This window comes from Anomaloglossus baeobatrachus, chromosome 4 (assembly GCF_048569485.1).
Source record: "Anomaloglossus baeobatrachus isolate aAnoBae1 chromosome 4, aAnoBae1.hap1, whole genome shotgun sequence".
Taxonomy (NCBI): Eukaryota; Metazoa; Chordata; class Amphibia; order Anura; family Aromobatidae; genus Anomaloglossus; species Anomaloglossus baeobatrachus.
Genome location: NC_134356.1, coordinates 166003640 through 166030040, shown reverse-complemented (window position 1 = coordinate 166030040; position 26401 = coordinate 166003640). Strand labels below are relative to the sequence as shown.

The window sequence follows — 26401 nt, the reverse complement described above, 5'->3', positions numbered from 1 at the left end:
TTAAAGTTAGGTTTTTCCAGAATTTAAGGTTTAGGATTGGGTGAGGCCAGAGGTGAGGATTAGGGATGAGTCCTGTGTTAAGGCTAGGGTTAGGGTTAGACCATGGGTTAGGAATAGTGGAAAAATAAAAGTTCGTTTAAAACTAGGCGCTAGAAATAGGGTTAGTCCAGCAGTTTAACCTATGTTAAGCCAGAATTGAAGGTTTGGTTTAAGCAAGAGGTGAGGATTAGGGTTGGGTCCTGGGTTAAGGCTAGGCTTAGGGTTAGACCATGGTTTAGGAATAGAGTTAAAACTGGAGTTAGGGTCAGACCAGGAGCTATAAATAGGGTTAGTCCAACAGTTTAACCTAGGTTAAGCCAGAATTTAAGGTTTAGGTTAAGCCGGAGGTGAGGATTAGGGTTGGGTCCTGGGTTAAGGCTAGGGTTAAGGTTAGACCATGGTTTAGGAATAGAGTTAAAACTGGAGTAAGGGTCAGACCAGGGGCTAGAAATAGGGTTAGTCCAGCAGTTTAACCTAGGTTAAGCCAGAATTTAACGTTTAGGTTAAGCCAGAGGTGAGTATTAGGGTTGGGTCCTGGGTTAAGGATAGGGTTAGGGTTAGACCATGGTTTAAGAATAGAGTTAAAACTGGAGTTAGGGTCAGACCAGGAGCTAGAAATAGGGTTAGTCCAGCAGTTAAAGTTAGGTTATCCCTGCATTTAAGGTTAAGGTTTGGGTTAGGCCAGAGGTGAGGATTAAGGTTGAGTCCTGGGTTAAGGTTAGGGTTAGTGTTAGACCATGGGTTAGGAAGAGTTAAAACAGGAGTTAGGGTCAGACCACGAGCTAGAAATAGGGTTAGTCCAGCAGTTAAAGTTAGGTTAAACCAGAATTTAAGGTTTAGGTTAAGCCATATGTGAGGTTTAGGGTTGGGTCATGGGTTAAGGCTGGGGTTAGAGTTAGACCATGGGTTAATAATAGAGTTAAAACAAGAGGTAGGGTCAGACCACGAGCTAGAAATAGGGTTAGTTCAGCAGTTAAAGTTATGTTAAACCAGAATTTAAGGTTTGGGTTAAGCCAGAGGTGAGAATTAGTGTTGGGTCCTGGGTTAAGGCTAGGGTTAGGGTTACACCATGAGTTAGGAATAGAGTTAAAGCAGGAGTTAGGGTCAGACCAGGAGCTAGAAATAGGGTTAGTCCAGCAGTTAAAGTTAGGTTATCCCAAAATTTAAGGTTTAGGTTTGGTTTAGGCCAGAGGTGAGGATTAGGGATGAGTCCTGTGTTAAGGCTAGGGTTAGGGTTAGACCATGGGTTAGGAATAGAGGAAAAACTGGAGTTAGTTTAATACTAGGGGCTAGAAATAGGGTTAGTCCAGAAGTTTAACCTATGTTAAGCCAGAATTAAAGGTTTGGGTTAAGCCAAAGGTGAGGATTAGGGTTGGGTCCTGGGTTAAGGCTAGGGTTAGGGTTAGACCATGGGTTAGGAATAGAGTTAAAACAGGAGTTAGGTTCAGACCAGAAGCTAGAAATAGGGTTAGTCCAGCAGTTAAAGTTAGGTTATCCCAGAATTTAAGGTTTTGGTTTGGGTTAGGCCAGAGGTGAGGATTAGGGTTGAGTCCTGGATTAAGGTTAGAGTTAGTGTTAGACCAAGGGTAAGGAATAGAGTTAAAACTGGAGTTAGGGTCAGACCAGGAGCTATAAATAGGGTTAGTCCAGCAGTTTAACCTAGGTTAAGCCAGAATTTAAGGTTTAGGTTAAGCCAGAGGTGAGGATTAGGGTTGGGTCCTGGGTTAAGGCTAGGGTTAGGGTTAGACCATGGTTTAGGAATAGAGTTAAAACTGGAGTTAGGGTCAGACCAGGAGCTAGAAATAGGGTTGGTCCAGCAGTTAAAGTTAGGTTATCCCAGCATTTAAGGTTAAGGTTTGGGTTAGGCTAGAGGTGAGGATCAAGGTTGAGTCCTGGGTTAAGGTTAGGGTTAGTGTTAGACCATGGGTTAGGAATAGAGTTAAAACAGGAGTTAGGGTCAGACCACGAGCTAGAAATAGGGTTAGTCCAGCAGTTAAAGTTAGGTTAAACCAGAATTTAAGGTTTAGGTTAAGCCATAGGTGAGGTTTAGTGTTGGGTCATGGGTTAAGGCTGGGGTTAGGGTTAGACCATGGGTTAATAATAGAGTTAAAACAGTAGTTAGGTTCAGACCAGAGGCTAGAAATAGGATTAGTCCAGCAGTTAAAGTTAGGTTATCCCAGAATTTAAGGTTTTGGTTTGGGTTAGGCCAGAGGTGAGGATTAGGGTTGAGTCCTGGATTAAGGTTAGGGTTAGGGTTAGACCATGGGTTAGGAATAGAGTTAAAACAGGAGTTAGGGTCAGACCAGGAACTAGAAATAGGGTTAGTCCTGCAGTTAAAGTTAGGTTATCCCAGTATTTAAGAATTAGGTTAAGTCAGAGGTGAGGATTAGGGTTGTGTCCTGGGTTAAGGCATGGGTTGGGGTTAGACCATGGGTTGGGAATAGAGTAAAAACAGGAGTTAGTTTAAAACTAGTGGATAGAAATAGGGTTAGTCCAGCACTTTAACCTAGGTTAAGCCAGAATTTAATGTTTAGGTTAAGCCAGAGGTGAGAATTAGGGTTGGGTCCTGGGTTAAGGCTAGGGTTAGGGTTAGACCATGGGTTAGGAAAAGAGTTAAAACAGGAGTTAGGGTCAGACCAGGAGCTAGAAACAGGGTTAGTCCAGCAGTTAAAGTTAGGTTAAGCAAGAATTTAAGGCTTAAGTTAAGCCATAGGTAAGGGTTAGGGTTGGGTCATGGGTTAAGGCTAGGGATAGGGTTATACCATGGGTTAGTAATAAAGTAAAAACAGGAGTTAGGGCCAGACCACGAGCTAGAAATAGGGTTAAACCAGCAGTTAAAGTTAGATTATCCCAGAATTTAAGGTTTAGGTTTGGGCTAGGCCAGAGGTGAGGTTTAGGGTTGAGTCCTGGATTAAGGTTAGGGTTAGTGTTAGACCAAGGGTTAGGAATAGAGTTAAAGCAGGAGTTAGGGTCAGACCAGGTGCTAGAAATAGGGTTAGTCCTGCAGTTAAAGTTAGGTTATCCCAGTATTTAAGGTTTAGGTTAAGTCAGAGGTGAGGATTAGGGTTAGGTCCTGGATTAAGGCTAGGGTTAGGGTTAGACCATAAGTTAGGAATAGAGTAAAAACAGGAGTTAGGGTCAGACCACGAGCTAAAAATAGGGTTGGTCCTGCAGTTAAAGTTAGATTATCCCAGAATTTAAGGTTTAGGTTTGGGTTAGGCCAGAGGTGAGGTTTAGGGTTGAGTCCTGGGTTAAGGTTAGGGTTAGGGTTGGACCATGGCTTAGGAATAGAGTAAAAACAGGAGTTAGTTTAAAACTTGGGACTAGAAATAGGGTTAGTCCGCAGCTTAACCTAGGTTAAGCCAGAATATAAGGTTTAGATTAACCCAGAGGTGAGGATTAGGGTTGGGTCCTGAGTTAAGGCTAGGGATAGGGTTAGACCACGTGTTAGGAATAGAGTTAAAACAGGAGTTAGGGTGAGACTAGGAGCTAGAAATAGGCTTTGTCCAGCAGTTAAAGTTAGGTTATTCCAGTATTTAAGGTTTAGGTTGGGTCAGAGGTGAGGATTAGGGTTGGGTCCTGAGTTAAGGCTAGGGATAGGGTTAGACCACGTGTTAGGAATAGAGTTAAAACAGGAGTTAGGGTGAGACTAGGAGCTAGAAATAGGCTTTGTCCAGCAGTTAAAGTTAGGTTATCCCAGAATTTAAGGTTTAGGTTTGGGTTAGGCCAGAGGTGAGGATTAGGGATGAGTCCTGAGTTAAGGCTAGGGTTAGGGTTAGACCATGGGTTAGGAATAGAGGAAAAACAGGAGTTATTTAAAACTAGGGGCTAGAAATAGGGTTAGTCCAGCAGTTTAACTTATGTTAAGCCGGAATTGAAGGTTTGGGTGAAGACAGAGGTGAGGATTAGGGTTGGGTCCTGGGTTAAGGCTAGGGTTAGGGTTGGACCATGGGTTAGGAATAAAGTTAAAACAGGAGTTAGGGTCAGACAAGGAGCTAGAAACAGGGTTAGTCCAGCAGTTAAAGTTAGGTTAAGCAAGAATTTAAGGTTTAGGTTAAGCCATAGGTAAGGATTAGGGTTGGTTCATGGGTTAAGGCTAGGGATAGGGTTATACCATGGGTTAGTAATAGAGTAAAAACAGGAGTTAGGGCCAGACCACGAGCTAGAAATAGGGTTAAACCAGCAGTTAAAGTTAGATTATCCCAGAATTGAAGGTTTAGGTTTGGGCTAGGCCAGAGATGAGGTTTAGGGTTGAGTCCTGGATTAAGGTTAGGGTTAGGGTTAGACCAAGGGTTAGGAATAGAGTTAAAGCAGGAGTTAGGGTCAGACCAGGTGCTAGAAATAGGGTTAGTCCTGCAGTTAAAGTTAGGTTATCCCAGTATTTAAGGTTTAGGTTAAGTCAGAGGTGAGGATTATTGTTGGGTCCTGAGTTAAGGCTAGGGTTAGGGTTAGACCACGTGTTAGGAATAGAGTTAAAACAGGAGTTAGGGTAAGACTAGGAGCTAGAAATAGGGTTAGTCCAGCATGTAAAGTTAGGTTATTCCAGTATTTAAGGTTTAGGTTAGGTCAGAGGTGTGGTTTAGGGTTGGGTCCTGGGTTAAGGCTAAAGTTAGGGTTAGACTATGGGTTAGGAATAGAGTTAAAACAGGAGTTAGGGTCAGACCAGGAGCCAGAAATAGGGTTAGTCTAGCAGTTAAAGTTAGGTTATCCCAGAATTTAAGGTTTAGGTTTGGGTTAGAGCAGAGGTGAGGATTAGGGTTGAGTCCTGGGTTAAGGGTAGGGTTAGGGTTAGACCATGGGTTAGGAATAGAGTTAAAATAAGAGTTAGGGTCAGACCAGGAGCTAGAAATAGGCTTAGTCCTGCATTTAAAGTTAGGTTATCCCCGTATTTAAGGTTTAGGTTAAGTCAGAGGTGAGGATTAGGGTTGGGTCCTGGGTTAAGGCTAGGGTTAGGGTTAGACCATGGGTTAGGAATAGAGTAAAAACAGGAGTTAGTTTAAAACTAGGGGCTAGAAAAAGGGTTAGTCAAGCAGTTTAACCTAGGTTAAGCCAGAATTTTTTGTTTAGGTTAAGCCAGAGGTTAGGATTAGGGTTTAGCCCTGGGTTAAGGCTAGGGTTAGGGTTACACTATGGGTTAGGAATAGAGTTAAAACAGGAGTTAGGGTCAGACCAGGAACTAGAAATAGGGTTAGTCCTGCAGTTAAAGTTAGGTTATCCCAGTATTTAAGAATTAGGTTAAGTCAGAGGTGAGGATTAGGGTTGTGTCCTGGGATAGGGCATGGGTTAGGGTTAGACCATGGGTTGGGAATAGGGTAAAAACAGGAGTTAGTTTAAAACTAGTGGATAGAAATAGGGTTAGTCCAGCAGTTTAACCTAGGTTAAGCCAGAATTTAATGTTTAGGTTAAACCAGAGGTGAGAATTAGGGTTGGGTCCTGGGTTAAGGCTAGGGTTAGGGTTACACTATGGGTTAAGAAAAGAGTTAAAGCAGGAGTTAGGGTCAGACCAGGGGCTAAAAATAGGGTTAGTCCAGCAGTTAAAGTTAGGTTATCCCAGAATTTAAGGTTTAGGTTTGGGTTAGGCCAGAGGTGAGGATTAGGGATGAGTCCTGAGTTAAGGCTAGGGTTAGGGTTAGACCATGAGTTAGGAATAGAGGAAAAACAGGAGTTATTTAAAACTAGGGGCTAGAAATAGGGTTAGTCCAGCAGTTTAACTTATGTTAAGCCGGAATTGAAGGTTTGGGTGAAGACAGAGGTGAGGATTAGGGTTGGGTCCTGGGTTAAGGCTAGGGTTAGGGTTGGACCATGGGTTAGGAATAGAGTTAAAACAGGAGTTAGGGTCAGACAAGGAGCTAGAAACAGGGTTAGTCCAGCAGTTAAAGTTAGGTTAAGCAAGAATTTAAGGTTTAGGTTAAGCCATAGGTAAGGATTAGGGTTGGGTCATGGGTTAAGGCTAGGGATAGGGTTATACCATGGGTTAGTAATAGAGTAAAAACAGGAGTTAGGGCCAGACCACGAGCTAGAAATAGGGTTAAACCAGCAGTTAAAGTTAGATTATCCCAGAATTGAAGGTTTAGGTTTGGGCTAGGCCAGAGGTGAGGTTTAGGGTTGAGTCCTGGATTATGGTTAGGGTTAGGGTTAGACCAAGGGTTAGGAATAGAGTTAAAGCAGGAGTTAGGGTCAGACCAGGTGCTAGAAATAGGGTTAGTCCTGCAGTTAAAGTTAGGTTATCCCAGTATTTAAGGTTTAGGTTTGGGTTAGGCCAGAGGTGAGGTTTAGGGTTGAATCCTGGGTTAAGGTTAGGGTTAGGGTAAGACCATGGGTTAGGAATAGAGTAAAAACAGGAGTTATTTTAAAACTAGGGGCTAGAAATAGGGTTAGTCCAGCAGTTTAACCTAGGTTGAGCCAGAATTTATTGTTTAGGTTAAGCCAGAGGTTAGGATTAGGGTTGGGTCCTGGGTTAAGGCTAGGGTTAGGGTTACACTATGGTTTAGGAATAGAGTTAAAGCAGGAGGTAGAGTCAGACCAGGAGCTAGAAATAGGGTTAGTCTAGCAGTTAAAGTTAGGTTATCCCAGAATTTAAGGTTTAGGTTTGGGTTTGGCCAAAGGTGAGGATTAGGGATGAGTCCTGTGTTAAGGCTATGGTTAGGGTTCGACCATGAGTTAGGAATAGAGGAAACACAGGAGTTAGTTTAAAACTAGGGGCTAGAAATAGGGTTAGTCCAGCAGTTTAACCTATGTTAAGCCAGAATTGAAGGTTTGGGTTAAGCCAGAGGTGAGGATTAGGGTTGGGTCCTGGGTTAAGGCTAGGGTTTGGGTTAGACCATGGGTTATGAATAGAGTAAAAACAGGAGTTAATTTAAAACTGGGTCTAGAAATAGGGTTAGTCCAGCAGTTTAACCTAGGTTAAGACAGAATATAAGGTTTAGATTAACCCAGAGGTTTGGATTAGGGTTGGGTCCTGGGTTAAGGCTAGGGTTAGGGTTAGACCATGGGTTAGGAATAGAGTTAAAACAAAGGTTAGGGTCAGACCAGGGGCTAGAAATAGGGTTAGTCCAGCAGTTAAAGTTAGGTTATCCCAGAAATTAAAGTTTAGGTTTGGGTTAGGCCAGAGGTGAGGATTAGGGTTGAATCCTGGGTTAAGGTTAGGGTTAGGGTTAGGCCATGGGTTAGAAATAAAGTAAAAACAGGTGTTAGTTTAAAACTAGGGGCTAGAAATAGGGTTAGTCCGCAGTTTAACCTAGGTTAAGCCAGAATATAAGGTTTAGATTAACCCAGAGGTGAGGATTAGGGTTGGGTCCTGGGTTAAAGGCTAGGGTTAGGGTTAGACCACGTGTTAGGAATAGAGTTAAAACAGGAGTTAGGGTGAAACCAGGAGCTAGAAATAGGTTTAGTCCAGCAGTTAAAGTTAGGTTATCCCAGTATTTAAGGTTTAGGTTAGGTCAGAGGTGTGGATTAGGGTTGGGTCCTGGGTTAAGGCTACGGTTAGGTTTAGACTATTGGTTAGGAATAGAGTTAAAACAGGAGTTAGGGTCAGACCAGAAGCTAAAAATAGGTTTAGTCCTGCAGTTAAAGTTAGGTTATCCCAGAATTTAAGGTTTAGGTTAGGTCAGAGGTGAGCATTAGGGTTGGGTCCTGGGTTAAGACGAGAGTTAGCGTTAGACCATGGGTTAGGAATAGAGTTAAAACAGATGTTAGGTTCAGACGAGATGCTAGAAATAGGGTTAGTCCAGCAGTTAAAGTTAGGTTATCCCAGAATTTAAGGTTTAGGTTTGGGTTAGGCCAGAGGTGAGGATTAGGTTTGAGTCCTGGGTTAAGGTTAGGGTTAGGGTTAGACCATGGGTTAGGATTAGAGTTAAAATTGGAGTTAGGGTCAGACCAGGAGCTAGAAATAGGGTTAGTTCAGCAGTTAAAGTTAGGTTATCCCAGAATTTAAAGTTTAGGTTTGGGTTAGGCCAGAGGTGAGGATTAGGGTTGAATCCTGGGTTAAGGTTAGGGTTAGGGTTAGACCATGGGTTAGGAATAAAGGAAAAAAAGGAGTTACTTTAAAACTAGGGGCTAGAAATACGGTTGGTCCAGCAGTTTAACCTAGGTTAAGCCAGAATTGAAGGTTTGGGTTAAGCCAGAAGTGAGGATTAGGGTTGGGTCCTGGGTTAAGGCTAGGGTTAGGGTTAGACCATGGGTTAGGAATAGAGTTAAAACAGGAGTTAGGGTCAGACCAGGAGCTAGAAATAAGGTTAGTCCAGCAGTTAAAGTTAGGTTATCCCAGAATTTAAAGTTTAGGTTTGGGTTAGGCCAGAGGTGAGGATTAGGGTTGAATCCTGGGTTAAGGTTAGGGTTAGGGTTAGACCATGGGTTATAAATAGCGTAAAAACAGGTGTTAGTTTAAAACTAGGGGCTAGAAATACGGTTAGTCCAGAAGTTTAACCTAGGTTAAGCCAGAATATAAGGTTTAGATTAACCCAGAGGTGAGGATTAGGGTTGGGTCCTGGGTTAAAGGCTAGGGTTAGGGTTAGACCACGTGTTAGGATTAGAGTTAAAACAGAAGTTAGGGTGAAACCAGGAGCTAGAAATAGGTTTAGTCCAGCAGTTAAAGTTAGGTTATCCCAGTATTTAAGGTTTAGGTTAGGTCAGAGGTGTGGATTAGGGTTGGGTCCTGGGTTAAGGCTAGGGTTAGGGTTAGACTATGGGTTAGGAATAGAGTTAAAACAGGAGTTAGGGTCAGACTAGGAGCTAGAAATAGGGTTAGTCCAGCAGTTAATCTTAGGTTAAGCCAGAATTTAAGGTTTAGGTTAAGCCAGAGGTTAGGATTAGGATTTGGTCCTGGGTTAAGGCTAGGGTTAGGGTTAGACCATGGGTTAGAAATAGAGTTAAAACAGCAGTTAGGGTCAGAACACGAGCTAGAAATAGGGTTAGTCCAGCAGTTAAAGTTAGGTTATCCCAGAATATAAGGTTTAGGTTAAGTCAGCGGTGAGGATTAGGGTTGGGTCCTGGGTTAAGGCTAGGGTAAGGGTTAGACCATGGGTTAGGAATAGAGTTAAAACTGGAGTTAGGGTCAGACCAGGAGCTAGAAATAGGGTTACATTAGCAGTTAAAGTTAAGTTATCCCAGTATTTAAGGTTTAGGTTAAGTCAGTGGTGACAATTAGTGTTGAGTCCTGGGTTAAGGCTAGGGTTAGGGTTACACCATGGGTCAGGAATAGAGTTAAAGCAGGAGTTAGGGTCAGACCAGTGGCTTGAAATAGGGTGAGTCCAGCAGTTAACGTTAGGTTATCCCAGAATTTAAGGTTTAGGTTATGGCAGAGGTGAGGATTTGGGTTGGGTCCTAAATTAAGGCTAGGGTTAAGGTTAGACCATGGGTTAGTAATAGAGTTAAAACAGGAGTTAGGGTCAGACCACGAGCTAGAAATAGGGTTAGTCCTGCAGTTAAAGTTAGGTTATTCCAGAATTTAAGGTTTAGGTTTGGGTTAGGCCAGAGGTGAGGATTAAGTTTAAGTCCTGGGTTAAGGCTAGGGTTAGGGTAAGACGATGGGTTAGGATTAGAACTAAAACAGGAGTTAGGGTCAGACCAGTAGCTTGAAATAGGGTTAGTCCAGCAATTAATGTTAAGTTATCTCAGTATTTCAGGTTTAGGTTAAGCCAGAGGTGAGAATTAGGGTTGGGTCCTGGGTTAAGGCTAGAGATAGGGTTAGACCATGGGTTAGTAATAGAGTTAAAACAGGAGTTAGGGTCAGACCACGAGCTAGAAATAGGGTTAGTGCAGCAGTTAAACTTAGGTTAAGCCAGAATTTAAGGTTTAGGTTAAGCCAGAGGTGAGGATTAGGATTTGGTCCTGGGTTAAGGCTAGGTTAAGGGTTAGACCATGGGTTAGAAATAGAGTAAAAACAGCAGTTAGGGACAGACCACGAGCTAGAAATAGGGTTAGTCCAGCAGTTAAGGTTAGGTTATCCCAGAATATAAGGTTTAGGTTAAGTCAGAGGTGAGGATTAGGGTTGGGTCCTGGGTTAAGGCTAGAGTAAGGGTTAGACCATGGGTTAAGAATAGAGTTAAAACAGGAGTTAGAGTCAGACCAGGAGCTAGAAATAGGGTTAGTCCAGCAGTTAAAGTTAGGTTATCCCAGAATTTAAGGTTTAGGTTAAGTCAGTGGTGAGGATTAGGGTTGGGTTCTGGGTTAAGGCTAGGGTTAGGGTTACACCATGGGTCAGGAATAGAATTAAAGCAGGAGTTAGGGTCAGGCCAGTGGCTTGAAATAGGGTGAGTCCAGCAGTTAAAGTTAGGTTATCCCAGAATTTAAGGTTTAGGTTATGGCAGAGGTGAGGATTTGGGTTGGGTCCGAAATTAAGGCTAGGGTTAAGGTTAGACCATGGGTTAGTAATAGAGTTAAAACAGGACTTAGGGTCAGACCACGAGCTAGAAATAGGGTTAGTCCTGCAGTTAAAGTTAGGTTATTCCAGAATTTAAGGTTTAGGTTTGGTTAGGCCAGAGGTGAGGATTAAGGTTAAGTCCTGGGTTAAGGCTAGGGTTAGGGTAAGACGATGGGTTAGGATTAGAACTAAAACAGGAGTTAGGGTCAAACCAGTAGCTTGAAATAGGGTTAGTCCAGCAATTAAAGTTAAGTTATCTCAGTATTTCAGGTTTAGGTTAAGCCAGAGGTGAGGATTAGGATTGGGTCCTGGGTTAAGGCTAGGGTTAGGGTTAGACCATGGGTTAGTAATAGAGTTAAAACAGCAGTTAGGGTCAGACCACAAACTAGAAATAGGGTTAGTCCAGCAGTTAAAGTTAGGTTATCCCAGTATTTAAAGTTTAGGTTAAGTCAGAAGTGAGGATTAGGGTTGAGTCCATGGTTCAGGATAGGGTTAGGGTTACACCACTGGTTAGGCATAGAGTTAAAGCAGGAGTTAATTTCAGACCAGGGGCTATTAATAGCATTAGTTTAGCAGTTAAACTTAGGTTAAGCCAGAATTTTAGGTTTAAGTTAAGTCAGAGGTGAGGATTAGGGTTGGGTCCTGGGTTATGGCTAGGGTTAGGGTTAGACCATGGGTTAGGAATAGAGTTAATCGCATCCAATTACTATGTGAGAGGGAATCATATTGGATTCATACCCTCCAAACCCTGGAAATCGCATCCAATTACTACGTGAGAGGGAATCATATTGGATTCATACCCTCCAAACCCTGGAACCCCATGGCCTCAACCGAGAATATGAGGTTCATGTCTAGTTCTCTGACTATTTCCACGACTCATTTTTACATATGTTGTGCTATGCGTGCATTTCTCCAAATTGCAACCTTTATAAGATTGATTACGCTGCAGTTGTATGTTTATTTTTCCCCTAACAATCATTTTTTACTATGTATTGATACTGACGCCTGTACTTGCTTCCTTTTCTCCTTCTAGGTATCCTAGTATCCTTTCTCCTTCACTCACGGGCCACTATAGCACTCTTCTGCACATTTGGGCCTCCTGACAGGTAACTATACTCCATCCAGTACACTGAGTGTATCCTTAGCCCTCCCAGTGGATACAGATCGCAGCCTCTAGTATGTTCACATTCACTCACTCCTGCTCAGTGCCTATGTTCCCCCTCCTGTATCTCTTACTCATACACCACTTATATTCCCATATCCATATTAGGCCCTCTATGTTCTCACACTATACCATTGCTGCCACATCCATACCATGCTTATTACACACTTACATTACTGACACATCCATGCCTCTAACAGACTTTAGGATTTTGCCTGTAGTTTCTTCCCTACATTATGCCCACACCTCTTTCTATGATGGACACATCCCTTATCCTATCATACTCAGCGCTCAGTGTCCTGACCCTGCCTATCGTTCATCCCACACTACTGACGTCATGCTCACACCCCTCGACATGACTGACATGTCTCTGTTCCTGTCAGACCCAGTGCTCATGTGCCCAGCCCCTCCCAACACCTGCTCAGCACTGCTGACATCAGGCACATGTGCAGTGGACACTTTCCCACCATGCATTGCGCCCCGTCCAAACCGGAAGTGACGCTCCACTCAGTGTTCTCCTTATAATGGTGCTCCCCAGCCCAGTAACCCACGCTGCCATCACCACTGCCACCGCTGTTCCAGCACTATATGGTCCTCTATGAGCAGGTAACCCAGTGCATCCTCCCCCTGTGGACCTCTCACTATCTCTGCTTACCATTCTCTAATGCTTGTGACTTTCCTTCCAGGCGTCTTCTCCTCTCCTCCTCTGCCTCTGTGTTTAATCCTCACATCACCACCATTCTGGTATGTAGTTCTGCTACCTTGATTACTACTATCTCTTTCCATGTAAAATGGTCATGCATATATGTACTTAACTGATGTACTTGTGCTTTCTTCAATAAGGAATATAATGTTCCTATGTACCTATTACATGATTCTATTGCCATCTGTATCATCCAGCGGACAGTGTCCTGACTTCCTCATATTGCATTGTGGTGCATCTTCTTATGCATATTATTTCTAAACTGCCAGATACCGCTTAATGCTGAATGTGACGCCCTCCACTTACCCTCTACCCTGACGGCTGTCCCTGTGACCCGTATACCTCTGCGTCTCTATTATAAGTATGTACATATCCTGTATATAGGTGTATAAATGTATATTTGTATATATTGCTGTCTGTCACACTTGTGTATATATATACTCATGGTGTACTTTTACCTCCACAGGCAACTACATTGAGAAAGGTCTGATAAACCGAAACGTTGGTTTGTTGCTTTTGTGTCAGGGTTCACATTTTGCAATTTTTGTTGGTTGTGAATAAAAACACTTGCATTCAAATTTTCCTCTCCTCTCTTATTGAGTGCTCGGGTTCCCCATTACTTGTTACTAATTTATTACCCGATAGCACCTATCTGTAGCAGTTGCAGCCGGACTTTTCTGTATTTAATTAGGAATAGAGTTAAAGCACAAGTTAGGGTCAGACCATTGGTCAGAAATAGGGTTAGTCCAGCAGTTAAAGTTAGGTTATCCCAGTATTTAAGGTTTAGGTAAAGTCAGAGGTGAAGATTAGGGTTGGGTCCTTGGTTAAGGCTAGGGTTAGGGTTAGACCATGGGTTAGAAATAGAGTAAAAACAGGAGTTAGTTTAAAACTAGGGGCTAGAAATAGGGTTAGTCCAGCAGTTTTAGCCAGAATTTATTGTTTAGGTTAAACCAGAAGTTAGGATTAGGGTTGAGTCCTGGGTTAAGGCTAGGGTTAGGGTTACACTATGGGTTAGGAATAGAGTTAATGCAGGAGTTAGGGTCAGACCAGGAGCTAGAAATAGGGTTAGTCTAGCAGTTAAAGTTAGGTTATCCCAGAATTTAAGGTTTAGGTTTGGGTTAGGCCAAAGGTGAGAATTAGGGATGAGTCCTGCGTTAAGGCTATGGTTAGGGTTCGACCATGAGTTAGGAATAGAGGAAACACAGAAGTTAGATTAAAACTAGGGGCTAGAAATAGGGTTAGTCCAGCAGTTTAACCTATGTTAAGCCAGAATTGAAGGTTTGGGTTAAGCCAGAGGTGAGGATTAGGGTTGGGTCCTGGGTTAAGGCTAGGGTTTGGGTTAGACCATGGGTTATGAATAGAGTAAAAACAGGAGTTAGTTTAAAACTAGGGGCTAGAAATAGGGTTAGTCCAGCAGTTTAACCTAGGTTAATACAGACTATAAGGTTTAGATTAACCCAGAGGTGTGCATTAGGGTTGGGTCCTGGGTTAAGGTTAGGGTTAGGGTTAGACTATGGGTTAGGAATAGAGTTAAAACAGGAGTTAGGGTCAGACCAGAAGCTAAAAATAGGTTTAGTCCTGCAGTTAAAGTTAGGTTATCCCAGAATTTAAGGTTTAGGTTAGGTCAGAGGTGAGCATTAAAGTTGGGTCCTGGGTTAAGACGAGAGTTAGCGTTAGACCATGGGTTAGGAATAGAGTTAAAACAGATGTTAGGTTCAGACGAGATGCTAGAAATAGGGTTAGTCCAGCAGTTAAAGTTAGGTTATCCCAGAATTTAAGGTTTAGGTTAAGTCAGAGGTGAGGATTAGGGTTGGGTCCTGAGTTAAGGCTAGGGTTAGGATTAGACCACGTGTTAGGAATAGAGTTAAAACAGGAGTTAGGGTAAGACTAGGAGCTAGAAATAGGGTTTGTCCAGCAGTTAAAGTTAGGTTATACCAGTGTTTAAGGTTTAGGTTGGGTCAGAGGTGTGGATTAGGGTTGGGTCCTGGGTTAAGGCTAGGGTTAGGGATAGACTATGGGTTAGGAATAGAGTTAAAACAGGAGTTAGGGTCAGACCAGGAGCTAGAAATAGGGTTAGTCCAGCATGTAAAGTTAGGTTATTCCAGTATTTAAGGTTTAGGTTAGGTCAGAGGTGTGGTTTAGGGTTGGGTCCTGGGTTAAGGCTAGAGTTAGGGTTAGACTATGGGTTAGGAATAGAGTTAAAACAGGAGTTAGGGTCAGACCAGGAGCCAGAAATAGGGTTAGTCTAGCAGTTAAAGTTAGGTTATCCCAGAATTTAAGGTTTAGGTTTGGGTTAGAGCAGAGGTGAGGATTAGGGTTGAGTCCTGGGTTAAGGTTAGGGTTAGGGTTAGACCATGGGTTAGGAATAGAGTTAAAATAAGAGTTAGGGTCAGACCAGGAGCTAGAAATAGGCTTAGTCCTGCATTTAAAGTTAGGTTATCCCCGTATTTAAGGTTTAGGTTAAGTCAGAGGTGAGGATTAGGGTTGGGTCCTGGGTTAAGGCTAGGGTTAGGGTTAGACCATGGGTTAGGAATAGAGTAAAAACAGGAGTTAGTTTAAAACTAGGGGCTAGAAAAAGGGTTAGTCCAGCAGTTTAACCTAGGTTAAGCCAGAATTTTTTGTTTAGGTTAAGCCAGAGGTTAGGATTAGGGTTGAGCCCTGGGTTAAGGCTAGGGTTAGGGTTACACTATGGGTTAGGAATAGAGTTAAAACAGGAGTTAGGGTCAGACCAGGAACTAGAAATAGGGTTAGTCCTGCAGTTAAAGTTAGGTTATCCCAGTATTTAAGAATTAGGTTAAGTCAGAGGTGAGGATTAGGGTTGTGTCCTGGGATAGGGCATGGGTTAGGGTTAGACCATGGGTTGGGAATAGAGTAAAAACAGGAGTTAGTTTAAAACTAGTGGATAGAAATAGGGTTAGTCCAGCAGTTTAACCTAGGTTAAGCCAGAATTTAATGTTTAGGTTAAACCAGAGGTGAGAATTAGGGTTGGGTCCTGGGTTAAGGCTAGGGTTAGGGTTACACTATGGGTTAAGAAAAGAGTTAAAGCAGGAGTTAGGGTCAGACCAGGGGCTAAAAATAGGGTTAGTCAGCAGTTAAAGTTAGGTTATCCCAGAATTTAAGGTTTAGGTTTGGGTTAGGCCAGAGGTGAGGATTAGGGATGAGTCCTGAGTTAAGGCTAGGGTTAGGGTTAGACCATGAGTTAGGAATAGAGGAAAAACAGGAGTTATTTAAAACTAGGGGCTAGAAATAGGGTTAGTCCAGCAGTTTAACTTATGTTAAGCCGGAATTGAAGGTTTCGGTGAAGACAGAGGTGAGGATTAGGGTTGGGTCCTGGGTTAAGGCTAGGGTTAGGGTTGGACCATGGGTTAGGAATAGAGTTAAAACAGGAGTTAGGGTCAGACAAGGAGCTAGAAACAGGGTTAGTCCAGCAGTTAAAGTTAGGTTAAGCAAGAATTTAAGGTTTAGGTTAAGCCATAGGTAAGGATTAGGGTTGGGTCATGGGTTAAGGCTAGGGATAGGGTTATACCATGGGTTAGTAATAGAGTAAAAACAGGAGTTAGGGCCAGACCACGAGCTAGAAATAGGGTTAAACCAGCAGTTAAAGTTAGATTATCCCAGAATTGAAGATTTAGGTTTGGGCTAGGCCAGAGGTGAGGTTTAGGGTTGAGTCCTGGATTAAGGTTAGGGTTAGGGTTAGACCAAGGGTTAGGAATAGAGTTAAAGCAGGAGTTAGGGTCAGACCAGGTGCTAGAAATAGGGTTAGTCCTGCAGTTAAAGTTAGGTTATCCCAGTATTTAAGGTTTAGGTTTGGGTTAGGCCAGAGGTGAGGTTTAGGGTTGAATCCTGGGTTAAGGTTAGGGTTAGGGTAAGACCATGGGTTAGGAATAGAGTAAAAACAGGAGTTATTTTAAAACTAGGGGCTAGAAATAGGGTTAGTCCAGCAGTTTAACCTAGGTTGAGCCAGAATTCATTGTTTAGGTTAAGCCAGATGTTAGGATTAGGGTTGAGTCCTGGGTTAAGGCTAGGGTTAGGGTTACACTATGGTTTAGGAATAGAGTTAAAGCAGGAGGTAGAGTCAGACCAGGAGGTAGAAATAGGGTTAGTCTAGCAGTTAAAGTTAGGTTATCCCAGAATTTAAGGTTTAGGTTTGGGTTTGGCCAAAGGTGAGGATTAGGGATGAGTCCTGTGTTAAGGCTATGGTTAGGGTTCGACCATGAGTTAGGAATAGAGGAAACACAGGAGTTAGTTTAAAACTAGGGGCTAGAAATAGGGTTAGTCCAGCAGTTTAACCTATGTTAAGCCAGAATTGAAGGTTTGGGTTAAGCCAGAGGTGAGGATTAGGGTTGGGTCCTGGGTTAAGGCTAGGGTTTGGGTTAGACCATGGGTTATGAATAGAGTAAAAACAGGAGTTAATTTAAAACTGGGTCTAGAAATAGGGTTAGTCCAGCAGTTTAACCTAGGTTAAGACAGAATATAAGGTTTAGATTAACCCAGAGGTTTGGATTAGGGTTGGGTCCTGGGTTAAGGCTAGGGTTAGGGTTAGACCATGGGTTAGGAATAGAGTTAAAACAAAGGTTAGGGTCAGACCAAGGGCTAGAAATAGGGTTAGTCCAGCAGTTAAAGTTAGGTTATCCCAGAAATTAAAGTTTAGGTTTGGGTTAGGCCAGAGGTGAGGATTAGGGTTGAATCCTGGGTTAAGGTTAGGGTTAGGGTTAGGCCATGGGTTAGAAATAAAGTAAAAACAGGTGTTAGTTTAAAACTAGGGGCTAGAAATAGGGTTAGTCCGCAGTTTAACCTAGTCTAAGCCAGAATATAAGGTTTAGATTAACCCAGAGGTGAGGATTAGGGTTGGGTCCTGGGTTAAAGGCTAGGATTAGGGTTAGACCACGTGTTAGGAATAGAGTTAAAACAGGAGTTAGGGTGAAACCAGGAGCTAGAAATAGGTTTAGTCCAGCAGTTAAAGTTAGGTTATCCCAGTATTTAAGGTTTAGGTTAGGTCAGAGTTGTGGATTAGGGTTGGGTCCTGGGTTAAGGCTAGGGTTAGGTTTAGACTATTGGTTAGGAATAGAGTTAAAACAGGAGTTAGGGTCAGACCAGAAGCTAAAAATAGGTTTAGTCCTGCAGTTAAAGTTAGGTTATCCCAGAATTTAAGGTTTAGGTTAGGTCAGAGGTGAGCATTAGGGTTGGGTCCTGGGTTAAGACGAGAGTTAGCGTTAGACCATGGGTTAGGAATAGAGTTAAAACAGATGTTAGGTTCAGACGAGATGCTAGAAATAGGGTTAGTCCAGCAGTTAAAGTTAGGTTATCCCAGAATTTAAGGTTTAGGTTTGGGTTAGGCCAGAGGTGAGGATTAGGTTTGAGTCCTGGGTTAAGGTTAGGGTTAGGGTTAGACCATGGGTTAGGATTAGAGTTAAAATAGGAGTTAGGGTCAGACCAGGAGCTAGAAATAGGGTTAGTTCAGCAGTTAAAGTTAGGTTATCCCAGAATTTAAAGTTTAGGTTTGGGTTAGGCCAGAGGTGAGGATTAGGGTTGAATCCTGGGTTAAGGTTAGGGTTAGGGTTAGACCATGGGTTAGGAATAGAGGAAAAACAGGAGTTACTTTAAAACTAGGGGCTAGAAATACGGTTGGTCCAGCAGTTTAACCTAGGTTAAGCCAGAATTGAAGGTTTGGGTTAAGCCAGAAGTGAGGATTAGGGTTGGGTCCTGGGTTAAGGCTAGGGTTAGGGTTAGACCATGGGTTAGGAATAGAGTTAAAACAGGAGTTAGGGTCAGACCAGGAGCTAGAAATAAGGTTAGTCCAGCAGTTAAAGTTAGGTTATCCCAGAATTTAAAGTTTAGGTTTGGGTTAGGCCAGAGGTGAGGATTAGGGTTGAATCCTGGGTTAAGGTTAGGGTTAGGGTTAGACCATGGGTTATAAATAGCGTAAAAACAGGTGTTAGTTTAAAACTAGGGGCTAGAAATATGGTTAGTCCAGAAGTTTAACCTAGGTTAAGCCAGAATATAAGGTTTAGATTAACCCAGAGGTGAGGATTAGGGTTGGGTCCTGGGTTAAAGGCTAGGGTTAGGGTTAGACCACGTGTTAGGAATAGAGTTAAAACAGAAGTTAGGGTGAAACCAGGAGCTAGAAATAGGTTTAGTCCAGCAGTTAAAGTTAGGTTATCCCAGTATTTAAGGTTTAGGTTAGGTCAGAGGTGTGGATTAGGGTTGGGTCCTGGGTTAAGGCTAGGGTTAGGGTTAGACTATGGGTTAGGAATAGAGTTAAAACAGGAGTTAGGGTCAGACTAGGAGCTAGAAATAGGGTTAGTCCAGCAGTTAATCTTAGGTTAAGCCAGAATTTAAGGTTTAGGTTAAGCCAGAGGTTAGGATTAGGATTTGGTCCTGGGTTAAGGCTAGGGTTAGGGTTAGACCATGGGTTAGAAATAGAGTTAAAACAGCAGTTAGGGTCAGAACACGAGCTAGAAATAGGGTTAGTCCAGCAGTTAAAGTTAGGTTATCCCAGAATATAAGGTTTAGGTTAAGTCAGCGGTGAGGATTAGGGTTGGGTCCTGGGTTAAGGCTAGGGTAAGGGTTAGACCATGGGTTAGGAATAGAGTTAAAACTGGAGTTAGGGTCAGACCAGGAGCTAGAAATAGGGTTACATTAGCAGTTAAAGTTAAGTTATCCCAGTATTTAAGGTTTAGGTTAAGTCAGTGGTGACAATTAGTGTTGAGTCCTGGGTTAAGGCTAGGGTTAGGGTTACACCATGGGTCAGGAATAGAGTTAAAGCAGGAGTTAGGGTCAGACCAGTGGCTTGAAATAGGGTGAGTCCAGCAGTTAACGTTAGGTTATCCCAGAATTTAAGGTTTAGGTTATGGCAGAGGTGAGGATTTGGGTTGGGTCCTAAATTAAGGCTAGGGTTAAGGTTAGACCATGGGTTAGTAATAGAGTTAAAACAGAAGTTAGGGTCAGACCACGAGCTAGAAATAGGGTTAGTCCTGCAGTTAAAGTTAGGTTATTCCAGAATTTAAGGTTTAGGTTTGGGTTAGGCCAGAGGTGAGGATTAAGTTTAAGTCCTGGGTTAAGGCTAGGGTTAGGGTAAGACGATGGGTTAGGATTAGAACTAAAACAGGAGTTAGGGTCAGACCAGTAGCTTGAAATAGGGTTAGTCCAGCAATTAATGTTAAGTTATCTCAGTATTTCAGGTTTAGGTTAAGCCAGAGGTGAGAATTAGGGTTGGGTCCTGGGTTAAGGCTAGAGATAGGGTTAGACCATGGGTTAGTAATAGAGTTAAAACAGGAGTTAGGGTCAGACCACGAGCTAGAAATAGGGTTAGTACAGCAGTTAAACTTAGGTTAAGCCAGAATTTAAGGTTTAGGTTAAGCCAGAGGTGAGGATTAGGATTTGGTCCTGGGTTAAGGCTAGGTTAAGGGTTAGACCATGGGTTAGAAATAGAGTAAAAACAGCAGTTAGGGACAGACCACGAGCTAGAAATAGGGTTAGTCCAGCAGTTAAGGTTAGGTTATCCCAGAATATAAGGTTTAGGTTAAGTCAGAGGTGAGGATTAGGGTTGGGTCCTGGGTTAAGGCTAGAGTAAGGGTTAGACCATGGGTTAAGAATAGAGTTAAAACAGGAGTTAGAGTCAGACCAGGAGCTAGAAATAGGGTTAGTCCAGCAGTTAAAGTTAGGTTATCCCAGAATTTAAGGTTTAGGTTAAGTCAGTGGTGAGGATTAGGGTTGGGTTCTGGGTTAAGGCTAGGGTTAGGGTTACACCATGGGTCAGGAATAGAATTAAAGCAGGAGTTAGGGTCAGGCCAGTGGCTTGAAATAGGGTGAGTCCAGCAGTTAAAGTTAGGTTATCCCAGAATTTAAGGTTTAGGTTATGGCAGAGGTGAGGATTTGGGTTGGGTCCGAAATTAAGGCTAGGGTTAAGGTTAGACCATGGGTTAGTAATAGAGTTAAAACAGGACTTAGGGTCAGACCACGAGCTATAAATAGGGTTAGTCCTGCAGTTAAAGTTAGGTTATTCCAGAATTTAAGGTTTAGGTTTGGTTAGGCCAGAGGTGAGGATTAAGGTTAAGTCCTGGGTTAAGGCTAGGGTTAGGGTAAGACGATGGGTTAGGATTAGAACTAAAACAGGAGTTAGGGTCAAACCAGTAGCTTGAAATAGGGTTAGTCCAGCAATTAAAGTTAAGTTATCTCAGTATTTCAGGTTTAGGTTAAGCCAGAGGTGAGGATTAGGATTGGGTCCTGGGTTAAGGCTAGGGTTAGGGTTAGACCATGGGTTAGTAATAGAGTTAAAACAGCAGTTAGGGTCAGACCACAAACTAGAAATAGGGTTAGTCCAGCAGTTAAAGTTAGGTTATCCCAGTATTTAAAGTTTAGGTTAAGTCAGAAGTGAGGATTAGGGTTGAGTCCATGGTTCAGGATAGGGTTAGGGTTACACCATTGGTTAGGCATAGAGTTAAAGCAGGAGTTAATTTCAGACCAGGGGCTATTAATAGCATTAGTTTAGCAGTTAAACTTAGGTTAAGCCAGAATTTTAGGTTTAAGTTAAGTCAGAGGTGAGGATTAGGGTTGGGTCCTGGGTTATGGCTAGGGTTAGGGTTAGACCATGGGTTAGGAATAGAGTTAATCGCATCCAATTACTATGTGAGAGGGAATCATATTGGATTCATACCCTCCAAACCCTGGAAATCGCATCCAATTACTACGTGAGAGGGAATCATATGGGATTCATACCCTCCAAACCCTGGAACCCCATGGCCTCAACCGAGAATATGAGGTTCATGTCTAGTTCTCTGACTATTTCCACGACTCATTTTTACATATGTTGTGCTATGCGTGCATTTCTCCAAATTGCAACCTTTATAAGATTTATTACGCTGCAGTTGTATGTTTATTTTTCCCCTAACAATCATTTTTTACTATGTATTGATACTGACGCCTGTACTTGCTTCCTTTTCTCCTTCTAGGTATCCTAGTATCCTTTCTCCTTCACTCACGGGCCACTATAGCACTCTTCTGCACATTTGGGCCTCCTGACAGGTAACTATACTCCATCCAGTACACTGAGTGTATCCTTAGCCCTCCCAGTGGATACAGATCGCAGCCTCTAGTATGTTCACATTCACTCACTCCTGCTCAGTGCCTATGTTCCCCCTCCTGTATCTCTTACTCATACACCACTTATATTCCCATATCCATATTAGGCCCTCTATGTTCTCACACTATACCATTGCTGCCACATCCATACCATGCTTATTACACACTTACATTACTGACACATCCATGCCTCTAACAGACTTTAGGATTTTGCCTGTAGTTTCTTCCCTACATTATGCCCACACCTCTTTCTATGATGGACACATCCCTTATCCTATCATACTCAGCGCTCAGTGTCCTGACCCTGCCTATCGTTCATCCCACACTACTGACGTCATGCTCACACCCCTCGACATGACTGACATGTCTCTGTTCCTGTCAGACCCAGTGCTCATGTGCCCAGCCCCTCCCAACACCTGCTCAGCACTGCTGACATCACGCACATGTGCAGTGGACACTTTCCCACCATGCATTGCGCCCCGTCCAAACCGGAAGTGACGCTCCACTCAGTGTTCTCCTTATAATGGTGCTCCCCAGCCCAGTACACCCACGCTGCCATCACCACTGCCACCGCTGTTCCAGCACTATATGGTCCTCTATGAGCAGGTAACCCAGTGCATCCTCCCCCTGTGGACCTCTCACTATCTCTGCTTACCATTCTCTAATGCTTGTGACTTTCCTTCCAGGCGTCTTCTCCTCTCCTCCTCTGCCTCTGTGTTTAATCCTCACATCACCCCCATTCTGGTATGTAGTTCTGCTACCTTGATTACTACTATCTCTTTCCATGTAAAATGGTCATGCATATATGTACTTAACTGATGTACTTGTGCTTTCTTCAATAAGGAATATAATGTTCCTATGTACCTATTACATGATTCTATTGCCATCTGTATCATCCAGCGGACAGTGTCCTGAATTCCTCATATTGCATTGTGGTGCATCTTCTTATGCATATTATTTCTAAACTGCCAGATACCGCTTAATGCTGAATGTGACGCCCTCCACTTACCCTCTACCCTGACGGCTGTCCCTGTGACCCGTATACCTCTGCGTCTCTATTATAAGTATGTACATATCCTGTATATAGGTGTATAAATGTATATTTGTATATATTGCTGTCTGTCACACTTGTGTATATATATACTCACGGTGTACTTTTACCTCCACAGGCAACTACCTTGAGAAAGGTCTGATAAACCGAAACGTTGGTTTGTTGCTTTTGTGTCAGGGTTCACATTTTGCAATTTTTGTTGGTTGTGAATAAAAACACTTGCATTCAAATTTTCCTCTCCTCTCTTATTGAGTGCTCGGGTTCCCCATTACTTGTTACTAATTTATTACCCGATAGCACCTATCTGTAGCAGTTGCAGCCGGACTTTTCTGTATTTAATTAGGAATAGAGTTAAAGCACAAGTTAGGGTCAGACCATTGGTCAGAAATAGGGTTAGTCCAGCAGTTAAAGTTAGGTTATCCCAGTATTTAAAGTTTAGGTAAAGTCAGAGGTGAAGATTAGGGTTGGGTCCTTGGTTAAGGCTAGGGTTAGGGTTAGACCATGGGTTAGAAATAGAGTAAAAACAGGAGTTAGTTTAAAACTAGGGGCTAGAAATAGGGTTAGTCCAGCAGTTTAACCTAGGTTAAGCCAGAATTTATTGTTTAGGTTAAACCAGAAGTTAGGATTAGGGTTGAGTCCTGGGTTAAGGCTAGGGTTAGGGTTACACTATGGGTTAGGAATAGAGTTAATGCAGGAGTTAGGGTCAGACCAGGAGCTAGAAATAGGGTTAGTCTAGCAGTTAAAGTTAGGTTATCCCAGAATTTAAGGTTTAGGTTTGGGTTAGGCCAAAGGTGAGAATTAGGGATGAGTCCTGCGTTAAGGCTATGGTTAGGGTTCGACCATGAGTTAGGAATAGAGGAAACACAGGATTTAGATTAAAACTAGGGGCTAGAAATAGGGTTAGTCCAGCAGTTTAACCTATGTTAAGCCAGAATTGAAGGTTTAGGTTAAGCCAGAGGTGAGGATTAGGGTTGGGTCCTGGGTTAAGGCTAGGGTTTGGGTTAGACCATGGGTTATGAATAGAGTAAAAACAGGAGTTAGTTTAAAACTAGGGGCTAGAAATAGGGTTAGTCCAGCAGTTTAACCTAGGTTAATACAGAATATAAGGTTTAGATTAACCAAGAGGTGTGGATTAGGGTTGGGTCCTGGGTTAAGGTTAGGGTTAGGGTTAGACTATGGGTTAGGAATAGAGTTAAAACAGGAGTTAGGGTCAGACCAGAAGCTAAAAATAGGTTTAGTCCTGCAGTTAAAGTTAGGTTATCCCAGAATTTAAGGTTTAGGTTAGGTCAGAGGTGAGCATTAAAGTTGGGTCCTGGGTTAAGACGAGAGTTAGCGTTAGACCATGGGTTAGGAATAGAGTTAAAACAGATGTTAGGTTCAGACGAGATGCTAGAAATAGGGTTAGTCCAGCAGTTAAAGTTAGGTTATCCCAGAATTTAAGGTTTAGGTTTGGGTTAGGCCAGAGGTGAGGATTAGGTTTGAGTCCTGGGTTAAGGTTAGGGTTAGGGTTAGACCATGGGTTAGGAATAGAGAAAAAACAGGAGTTAGTTTAAAACTAGGGGCTAGAAATACGGTTAGTCCATCAGTTTAAGCTAGGTTAAGCCAGAATTGAAGGTTTGGGTTAAGCCAGAAGTGAGGATTAGGGTTGGGTCCTGGGTTAAGGCTAGGGTGAGGGTTAGACCATGGGTTAGGAATAGAGTGAATAGAGTTAAAACAGGAGTTAGGGTCAGACCAGGAGCTAGAAATAGGGTTAGTCCAGCAGTTAAAGTTAGGTTATCCCAGAATTTAAAGTTTAGGTTTGGGTTAGGCCAGAGGTGAGGATTAGGGTTGAATCCTGGGTTAAGGTTAGGGTTAGGGTTAGACCATGGGTTAGAAATAGAGTAAAAACAAGTATTAGTTTAAAACTAGGGGCTAGAAATACGGTTAGTCCAGCAGTTTAACCTAGGTTAAGCCAGAATATAAGGTTTAGATTAACCCAGAGGTGAGGATTAAGGTTGGGTCCTGGGTTAAAGGCTAGGGTTAGGGTTAGACCACATGTTAGGAATAGAGTTAAAACAGGAGTTAGGGTGAAACCAGGAGCAATAAATAGGTTTAGTCCAGCAGTTAAAGTTAGGTTATCCCAGTATTTAAGGATTAGGTTAGGTCAGAGGTGTGGATTAGGGTTGGGTCCTGGGTTAAGGCTAGGGTTAGGGTTAGACTATGGGTTAAAAAAAGAGTTAAAACAGGAGTTAGGGTCAGACTAGGAGCTAGAAAAAGGGTTAGTCCAGCAGTTAAAGTTAGGTTATCCCAGAATATAAGGTTTAGGTTAAGTCAGTGGTGAGGATTAGGGTTGGGTCCTGTGTTAAGGTAAGGGTTAGGGTTAGACCATGCGTTAGAAATAGAGTAAAAACAGGTGTTAGTTTAAAACTAGGGGCTAGAAATACGGTTAGTCCAGCAGTTTAACCTACGTTAAGCCAGAATACAAGGTTTAGATTAACCCAGAGGTGAGGATTAGGGTTGGGTCCTGGGTTAAAGGCTAGGGTTAGGGTTAGACCACGTGTTAGGAATAGAGTTAAAACAGGAGTTAGGGTGAAACCAGGAGCTAGAAATAGGTTTAGTCCAGCAGTTAAAGTTAGGTTATCCCAGTATTTAAGGTTTAGGTTAGGTCAGAGGTGTGGATTAGGGTTGGGTCCTGGGTTAAGGCTAGGGTTAGGGTTAGACTATGGGTTAGGAATAGAGTTAAAACAGGAGTTAGGGTCAGACTAGGAGCTAGAAATAGGGTTAATCCAGCAGTTAAACTTAGGTTAAGCCAGAATTTAAGGTTTAGGTTAAGCCAGATGTTAGGATAAGGATTTGGTCCTGGGTTAAGGCTAGGGTTAGAGTTAGACCATGGGTTAGAAATAGAGTTGAAACAGCAGTTAGGGTCAGACCAGGAGCTAGAAATAGGGTTACATTAGCAGTTAAAGTTAAGTTATCCCAGTATTTCAGGTTTAGGTTAAGTCAGTGGTGAGAATTAGTGTTGAGTCCTGGGTTAAGGCTAGGGTTAGGGTTACACCATGGGTCAGGAATAGAGTTAAAGCAGGAGTTAGGGTCAGACCAGTGGCTTGAAATAGGGTGAGTCCAGCAGTTAAAGTTAGGTTATCCCAGAATGTAAGGTTTAGGTTATGGCAGAGGTGAGGATTTGGGTTGGGTCCTAAATTAAGGCTAGGGTTAAGGTTAGACCTTGGGTTAGTAATAGAGTTAAAACAGGAGTTAGGGTCAGACCACGAGCTAGAAATAGGGTTAGTCCTGCAGTTAAAGTTAGGTTATTCCAGAATTTAAGGTTTAGGTTTGGGTTAGGCCAGAGGTGAGGATTAAGTTTAAGTCCTGGGTTAAGACTAGGGTTAGCGTAAGACGATGGGTTAGGATTAGAACTAAAACAGGAGTTAGGGTCAGACCAGTAGCTTGAAATAGGGTTAGTCCAGCAATTAATGTTAAGTTATCTCAGTATTTCAGGTTTAGGTTAAGCCAGAGGTGAGGATTAGGGTTGGGTCCTGGGTTAAGGCTAGAGATAGGGTTAGACCATGGGTTAGTAATAGAGTTAAAACAGGAGTTAGGGTCAGACCACGAGCTAGAAATAGGGTTAGTGCAGCAGTTAAACTTAGCTTAAACCAGAATTTAAGGTTTAGGTTAAGCCAGAGGTGAGGATTAGGATTGGGTCCTGGGTTAAGGCTAGGGTTAGACCATGGGTTAGTAATAGAGTTAAAACAGCAGTTAGGGTCAGACCACGAACTAGAAATAGGGTTAGTCCATTAGTTAAAGTTAGGTTATCCCAGTATTTAAAGTTTAGGTTAAGTCAGAGGTGAGGATTAGGGTTGAGTCCTTGGTTCAGGATAGGGTTAGGGTTACACCATGGGTTAGGCATAGAGTTAAAGCAGGAGTTAATTTCAGACCAGGGGCTAGAAATAGCATTAGTCTAGCAGTTAAACTTAGGTTAAGCCAGAATTTAAGGTTTAAGTTAAGTCAGAGGTGAGGATTAGGGTTGGG

The 26401-nt window shown here is 42.7% G+C and overlaps 1 long non-coding RNA gene across 2 annotated transcripts; it reads left to right on the top strand.

Annotated features, from left to right (window-relative positions):
* The first annotated feature begins 11430 nt into the window (after window positions 1-11430).
* On the top strand, window positions 11431-22580 carry LOC142301328 (uncharacterized). Of its 2 annotated transcripts, none has more exons than XR_012752769.1 (8): window positions 11431-11505; window positions 12248-12305; window positions 12534-12625; window positions 12731-12748; window positions 21216-21288; window positions 22032-22089; window positions 22318-22409; window positions 22515-22580. It is a non-coding gene; the product is annotated as an uncharacterized LOC142301328 (long non-coding RNA). The 2 variants fall into 2 exon arrangements; XR_012752768.1 differs by lacking the exon at window positions 11431-11505 and adding an exon at window positions 12081-12167.
* The last annotated feature ends 3821 nt before the right edge of the window (window positions 22581-26401 follow it).